Raw genomic sequence first — 9,235 nt, 5'->3', positions numbered from 1 at the left:
CTCCAATGTTTAAACTAGAGAGCGAGTGCAGAGGACACTTCCTCTAGCTGCTACAGGAGACTACATATGTCTGTTTTTGTATTTTAAATTAAAATAATGAGACCGTATTTAGGCTTAAATTTTAAATGTTGCTTTTAAAATTTCCACCCATTTGGACTGCACAGTTTTAAAACGAATCAAATAATAGACTTGTGCTATGCATATTTGTCATTCATACGTAAATGAAACGGGTCAGATTACTGTAATAATATTAAATTGAATGCGTTTAAATACACAGTAGCTAGTTATAAATATATATATATATATATATATATAGATAGATAGATAGATAGATAGATAGATAGATAGATAGATAGATAGATAGAGATCTATAGATCGAATTTCATTCAATCTCATGCATTTTAACTAATAGTTTTTTAACTTTTAACAAATATTGCTTTTTTCACAGTAAGGCAAATTTGAACTGTTCATCATTTTGAACTACATCAGTTTTCACAATGACCAGATTTATGCTGACTCTAAGCAATTTGAATCTGTGCATTTGGATACAATTAAGTACAAAATAAAAAAAAAAACTGATGCTTTTTTTTTTCTTTTTTGAGTGCAGAAATTTGACCCGTTTTATTTATGTATGACTGACAAATATGAATCACATTAAGTTAGTTTATAATAAGACCATGTAATCCTACGGAGCCCCGCACATAAATAAATAATGCAAGAAAAAATAAATAAATTGTGTGCTCGATTTACTAATTCGTTCCCTCAATGTACTAAAACGTGCACATGATTACTTTTGCGTTCCCTCAATTTACTATTGCGTTCCCTCGATTTGCTAAATCGTGCGCACGATTTAGCAAATCGGGGGAACCAATTAGCAAATCATGCACACAATTTATAAATCGAGTGAACAAAATAGTAAATCGAGGGAATGCAATAGTAATCGTGTGTACATTTTAGTACATTGAGGGAACGAATTAGTGAATCTTGCACACGATTTAGCCTTATATTTTTTCCTGCATGTCATGTGCGGGGCTCCGTATAATCCAAATGGTTGGAAGTTAAATATGCATTTCAAATACATATAGTATGCCTAAATGTAAGTGAATAGTTAGTGAAAAAAAAATACACCCTTGTCTCGTTCCAAAACCTTACTGTTGTTATTTTTGGTGGAACCAAAAAGCAGCAATTTTGAAGAAACTTTCCATTGCATATTTCCATAGAGACACGTCTGTCATTCTCCAAAAAGCATAAATTTGCAGTTTTAGGTATTTATAAGACATCACATGCTCATATAGACAGCTTTTATGGTGTTTCCTAAATTTTTTATTAATATTAATATTTTTCAGAAAAATTAGAGCAAGTAAATGATAACGGACTGAACTGTTCCTTTAACTACTTGGTATTACCATCAAGATGATTTTTCATCTGACTGGCAGCAAATATATTTACAAGATGAATTCAGTCGTGGTCTTGACCACTGAGGGGCTCTACTGAGCTATTTTTTAATTCCAGACTCAGTTGCATTTCACCTTCTTGAGCACTAGAAGGCGCTGAGATCAATCCCAGAGTTCTGCATTACATCACGAGGCCAAACATTTCTGTTCTTCTGTCAGAGCTTCATCTCAAGCCTTGTGCTCTCTCAAGTCATTGAAAACATTAAATATATAACCCTATTTATCTGAGTGCCAAAATGAACATGTATAAAACAGAATCTAGCTCTTTTGCTAATAGATTAGAATTTCTGCAAAAGTCCATTCGAATCGGTCCTTTTGGGAGAAATATTTATACGAGGTCTATTCAGAGCAGTCATGACAGATTCCTTAAGTTTGAGTTCTGCAGTGTGATCTTGAGTGTTGTGTACATGTGTGCTGGACAGTGAGCTACATGACTGACTCTCAGATTCTTGAGATTGTTTTGCACCTTTCCGTCTTGATTTACTAAACCTGAAGGGATGCTGTGGAGCACAATCCTCTGACCTTTTGTAGGGTGCAGAAAATCATATTTTTAAACATCTATGGATTTATTTTCTCTGATGCGAATAGCACAGCCAAGACAATTTTAACACTATTTCTCTTCTTGGCCATGGCTTCTTGTAAGTATGAAATATATGTATGTTCAAGAGCATTTATGGCTCAGATTTGCCATGTTTGAACTCATTGATCGAGCTGTGTACATATTTTTCTTTGGGAGGAAGTGATCATCTGTAAGCTAAGAATTTAGTCCATATCACGTTATTTCATTGAACTGGCATATTGAGCTGAATATTTCGCTATAATGAAATTGTAATGATGGAGCTATAATGATTATCACTATCATTCGAGCTATAATGATTATCACTATGATGATTGAGCTGAATATTTCACTATAATGAACCACAAACAGATACTTAGGATGCATACTCTGATGATCCAGGTGTCATATTTATCAAACCTTTAAGAATTAGGTTCAGTTTTCTTGTGGGATATTACATTAAGCTTGAGAAGGTATATTTGTAAAGATTTAATCCAAAAAAAAAAAAATGCTGTAATAAAGCTATGTTACATTTTTCATGTGAGAAGTAAAAAATCGTAATTTTATCAATGGCATTTTATGGTTTAATTGGAGTTGTTCAAAGATTTACTTTACAAGGGAACGTTGCAGTGCAGTTTAGTAGAATTGTGTTTCTGAATTAATTTTAATACAGGCCAAACCATGTCACTTTGATAAGAAATGAAGTTACTATAGATTTTATTCAACCTTTTTTATTCACATTAAAATTGTTACATCCTCTTGTATGCAAATGAAAACTTGAGCAAAAACCACTGAAAAAACAAACAAACAGGTTTTTCATGATTAAATAAATTTGATACTCTCAGATTCTGTGTCGGCTGATTCTTTGCGGCTGTCATTAGTGAGTCAGGCAGGGTCCGGAGGGACGGCTGAGAAGGAATTAGGGATGAGGAGAGGTGAAAGAGGCTACTGTGGCCGTGTGGACGGGACACCTGTTGTCCTCGCTTCTTCAGCTCTGAGCTCTGAGATTTGCATGTCAAAGGTGCTGGCGCGCTCCTCATCGCTCTCCAGTGTTTCCCAGAACCCCTCCCATCAGCGGATGCACCAGAGTCATACAAACAGAGTCAAACCTCAAATGAAGCCAATAACGGCTCAAAAAACCCTCAATTTGTTTTTTTCTTATTTTAAGACTGTTTATAACCTAAATTCTCAAGGCTTCTAAATGTGATCAAATTCCAGTTATTTTAGCTATAAAAAAATGGCTTTTAAAAATCAAATGAATCTTTATTTATATATATATATATATATATATATATATATATATATATATATATATATATATATATATATATATGCTAGTCAGGTACTGAATTAAATCCAGACTGGAGAAGCTCTAACTACATTCTATTACATAAACTCAACACTGCAAAAAATAGCATAATTTTAGTGAATCAAAAACTAGACCAACATGAGCAAACAACGGGTTGCTTTCTTCAGTTCTCATGTTCCCCTGTTTCTGGATTAGGGTCACACTGTTTCATACGTTTAGGGTATAAAGATTTACATACTAGAATCCACTAAGCCTCTTTAATAATCTCTGGTCTCTATCTCCACCTCTCTTTCTTCTTATTCTGTTTCTTCTGCTCTTGAGTCTATGGCAACCCATAGAATCGCTTGGGGGAAAGTTATGAAATTTGGCACACAGATAGAGCACAGTCTCAACATTAACCTCAGCAAATTTGGTGTCTCTATTTCAAACTCTCTAGCGCCACCACTTGTCCAAAATTTCACTCATGTTAATGCTAATAATTTTTGACCCATAAGGTCTAGAAGAACAAGTATTGCTCCTCTGAATCCTTGGTTCATGACCTTGGTTCGAATGAACACCAAAATTAAAAAAAATCGTAAGGTTATAGGCTATATTTAATAGTTTGAAAAAGCTACTTTTTAAAACTGGTCATGGATGGTTTATCTGATTTTCAACAAATTTGGCTCAGATCATTTTCATTTTCTCTAATATCGCATGAACGAATTTGACGAAAAACACGCAAAAATGTATGTGAGGCTATATCTGCAGAATGGTTTGGCATATTGACACCAAACTTGGTCTGTGTTATAACAAGCATGACCTGAAGCTACCTGCACCTGTTTCAAAGCAGCGCCACCTACTGGTCAGGAGATATGAAAAAAATTGCTTATAACTTTTGAATATTTTGGGCAAAAATCATAAAACTAGTCTCTTTAGTTTCGGTGGAACATGCCGAGTTCAACCATGCCCTATTTTTCAACATTTTCCATGTCAGACATTTTGATCATCGGCCATTCTCAATTCTGTTGTAAATAAATTTTGCCGTATCATTATGAACTCGGTATGTGTCTTCAGCACCATGCTCTGACAGTACTCAAACACTTTGGGACAGCGCCACCTTGTGGCCACAAGTTATAAAGAAATATACAAAAATGCTAATAACATTTGATTAAACTGGCCTATTGTAATGAAAGCACACATTAATGCACTTGAAATAAAAGAACATAGATACCAATTTTGACATAGTCGGTTGAACTTCCTGGCCACCATTTTGATTTATGTTGAAGACCTTTTTTTTTTCCCTTCTCCTCAACTGTTGGTCCGATTTTCACCAAAATCGAGTCAGATCTTCTTCAGACTGTGCTGACAAAAAGTTATGGATTTCGTGTTGATAGATGAAAACGTTTTTGAATAGTGCCACAAAAAATTTGAGGCATGATGCCAATTGGTTAAAAAAACCTTAAAGTTAAGTTTTTGAGTTAAAAACTGCTACTGTTTAAACTGCATCTGAAGCCCCTTTCTCACTGCACGTTGGTTAAATTGGCAGAATGAACCTTGGGTTTCACAAATGACAGACATGAAATACACGTTACATTGAGACATCCCTCTGGAAATCAATCTGGGGACTTGAGAATGGTGGGGAAAGCTCATAAACCATCCTGTAGGAAACGCTGTGATTATTTATGAGCGCTTAAGACGAAAACCCCCTCTCCTGCATGAGGTGTAGCGGATGTCAGATCGTACGGAACCCCTGTGTGGCTTTTCCATTTCTTCCTCCTTTTGTACCCCTTACTTTTGTTGCTGTTTTCTCCTCTGCTCAGCCACTGGCACTCTTTTCCTGTCATGCTTACCGTCATTTTACAAGAAACCACCTTGTCAAAAGATTACTTCACTAAAAATTCAAATTCTGTCAATTATTTCTGGAATGGAGGGCATCAAATCTCACCGGTGTCCCAGACCTCACCCATACAGCCCATGAAAAATACATAACAACTGCGATTTACATATGTCTCAAAATTTGCAAAGGATAATGACCAGATGGACATCCTAAGTTGTTCAGTTTTTAAGCTGTGTTGTTGTGTGTATTTGCAGATGATTTCATAGGAGACATATGTTTGGCCGATTAAACCTGAAATGAGTTAAAACAGTCCTCAAAAGCGCTTTAGTCAGGGTCATTGAAAGCTATTTTAAAATCATTCACACTGAGACATTTTCCCAGAATGAGTAGTATTTTCTAAGACGGCTCCCATGCACATTACTGTGATATATGAAGAGTAATAGCCCTAAATTCATTTGTGTTTTTGACATGATATATCAACAAATCATCATATTAGAGTGATTTCTGAAGGATCGCGTGACACTGAATACTGGATACATTACATTTACTTTTTACAATTACAGCTAAAATAAATTGTAATAATAATTCACAATATTACTGTTTTTACTTTGTTTTTGATTGGACAAAAATTGAGTGTAAGAGATTTCTTATGCTTTTTTTAACAGTATAAATGCTTTTTCGAAAATATATTGTTTTGTTTTTCGTAATTCAGTTTTATTTTGCTGAAACACTCATATTGGGGCATGTTGTCACAAAAGGTCGGAGTGCACATTTAATGAACTGTTGTTATAGCTGTTTTCCAGCACAGTAACTGTAACTAAACTGAAATATCATTCAAAAGAAAACCTGATGCAGTGTGACATTCCCTTATATATACATTTTTACAGACAATCTTTCCATTAAATAAAACAAAAGAAAATTTGTCTTTCCCCTCCATTATTACTCTGTGCTTGTAATCCCTTACCAAAAAGTAGTATACTTCAAGATTATTTTATTAAGTATACTTAAGTAAAGTTCAAGTATATTTTAAGTATACTTTATGTAGCAAGTGTACAAATATCAGTGTTCTAGTAGTATACTTGTAAGTGTACTGTTTCAATAGTCCTTGGGACTAAATTGGCCCACTTTCTAGTGTATAAAAGTATACTTTAAGTATAACAGTAGCAAACTTTGGGTACACAACTAAGAAAGAACAGGGTATCTGCTTGTAAACAAAAACTTTTTATTCTAGCTTTGTGCATTATTTTTTTAAACACTTTAATGTGTGTAAGTTTAATAAAAAAATAACATTTTGAACAAAAAACTGAAAATAGACTATGAATTGGATTCAGAATGATAATCAAAAGAGTCGATCAACACCTCAAAGCTTGACTGTAATTATTACCTCTTCATCGGTCAACATTTTATTCCATAACAGATGATTGTGTTACATGTGTTAGTATCTGGTGTTTCTTTTTCTTCTTTACTTGTGAAGATGTACAGAAGATGTATACTAGCACCCTCTACTGTATAACAATGAAAACACGGATTCTAGGAGCACAAGTACAGCTCAAACATATTTAGACTTTTTGTAAGTATGAGTCAAGTATACTTAAATGTCATTTAAGTTCGAATCCATTTAACAATGGAAAGTAAAGTTGATTCATGTTTGTTTAAAACATTAAAACAGTGTACTGTCCACTGAGCTTGTGTGTTGTGTGTGTGTAGCAGTGTTTTTTCAGTCCAGATGATGGCCGTTGGCATGGACACATCCAGTATTCGGTGCAGGTCAGGAAGCTGGTTCTGTCAGGTCAGGGTCAGAGGTCAAACAGATGCTTTTACTGTGTACAGAGGGCAGGAAGAGGAATTGGGCTGTTTACTCCTGCTACAGGATGACTCCGGGATCAACAACTCGCTCGCTCGACCTCGCTGCTCACTGTTTATTATTTACAGCTCTACGGGCACGTCTGTGGGTGCGTGTCTGCAGACTTTATCATTTTGTTTGTCGAAATAAGTCTAGTTTAGTCTCGGCAGGAGGTTGTGCAAAAATTGTATCTGTGTCAGTGGCCTGTTTTTGGCCTTGCAGTCACAGTTGGCCTAACTGAATTAGTTGTGGACAGAATGATAGCCTCCTGTGCTATGCTCTCTGTGAGAATATTAGCATTGCCTGTATTAGCTGTGCTGACTGCAGACTTGCAAAACCTGCTTTAAACGGGCCATTTTTTTTATTCCATTTTGTATTTCTGAATTAATTGTATTACGTAAATGTTACTTAATTCCTGCTTTTATGATCTTTCACACAATCATTCTTTGCCCAATAAAACCTCCAAATCTCCATTCAAATGAGAGGACATGCTGAGGGACTCTTCCCAGCCATTTGAGCGTGTTAAAAGAGTGTGTTTAGTGTTTATTTGAGGAATGTTTTTTGCCTTTATCTCGGTTTGATCTGGGCGCTCTTCCTGCCATTGTTGCTTCATGTCTCTACCGTCTCCTATCTTCCCGTCCCTGAAACCCTCTCTCCTTAGTGAGGAAGCCATGGATGCAGATACAGGATACACACACACACACAAATTAGTGAGGCTGATTGGGGTGATTGTGTTTAAATGGGTATAAGTGGGCAAAAAGCTTAGAAACAGACAGACATGCACACACTGAAGATGATATGAGAAAAGCTGACACGGGGGCTATGATAAGAGTTTCCTCCGTCTGCCTCGTCTGGACAGACTGGACTTCTGCATCTTCTCACAGTCCTTAGATTTTTTTAAAAAGCTGACTTTTTTTCCAACTAACACACAACATAAATGCTAAAAATTAAATTTTTGTAAACTGAAATACTGCATATCAGATTTTATGAAAAGTCGATATATTTCATTTGATCAAGAAATTGAATTGGGGAAAATATATCCCAGAAAATATATCCCAAAAATATGAAGCACAACAACTGTTTTCAACATTGATAATAATAAATGTTTCTTGAAAGGCAAATCTACATTTAAGAATGATTTCTGAAGGATCATGTGAGACTGGAATAATGATGCTGAAAATTCAGCTTCGCATCACAGAAAGAAATTACATTTGTACTTATTTTACAATAAAAACCTGTTATTAAATAATATTTAACTGAGAAAATCTATTATTATTTACCTCATATTGTTTGAAACCCTTAATGTGAGGCACAGGTTGAATATAAAATACTATTAACTGATAATCTTTCCTCTGCTGCAGTTTTAAAATCAAACAGGGCATCGTTATGTGAATAATATTGATGTTTGAATCAAATTTTGACATCAGTTGGAATGATTGTAGATGTAGAAATTATCTTTCATCTGACAGCGAGTAAGATATAAGAATTTAAAGTTGGCATAAAATGAAAGATCTGTGTTCTAAATGCATCTTATTAACTTTAATTAGATTTATTCGTTTATGTATACGTTTTAATTTTTTATCAAAATGTCTTGATCTACTGGTGAAAACTACAGTCTTCTCTCTGATGAGTCTCTCCAATCATTTGGTCAACATAAACCCCGCCCCTCCACAATCGACTGCAAGTGCCCCGCCCACATCTCCAAATCACCCTACATTTTTTGCTTTTTTGATCTCTTTCACTCTAATGTACATCTCAATGAAAGAAAAGATTGGTGTCTACTTCTTCGTTCAAGTTTGAAATTCTAAAAGTTTGAAATTCGAAGTTTGAAATTCTTCACATTCACATCACAAGGAAAAAATAAATGTATCTTCATATTTGTACATTTTTGTTCCATAAATAAACATGAAGGTGAGTGAATAATGACATTATTTTCCTTTCTGGGTGAGTTACCCCATTTAATTTTACAATGACAAACCCTTTGAAATGCAAAGACCTTGCACACTCCATGTGCCTCTAGAGTTTGGAAGTGAACAATAATGAGGTAATGATGTCATACATCTGTGTGTCAGAGATGCATGTGTGTGTGTGTGTGTGTCCTGACAGTGAGTAGGATGGATGAGAGGACACTGATGTCATGCACAATGGGCAGCCACTTAAGAGCACATTTTGGTGTAGATTGATTTCAAAACCATATGGCAAGCGAGTCTGATTTTTGTGGACAATGGTTTATTGTGTTCCAGCTGCTGTGAACCCC

This window comes from Carassius carassius, chromosome 45 (genome assembly GCF_963082965.1).
Source record: "Carassius carassius chromosome 45, fCarCar2.1, whole genome shotgun sequence".
NCBI classification, from domain to species: Eukaryota; Metazoa; Chordata; class Actinopteri; order Cypriniformes; family Cyprinidae; genus Carassius; species Carassius carassius.
The sequence above is the reverse complement of the archived record's forward strand: the minus strand, read 5'-3'. Positions refer to the sequence as shown.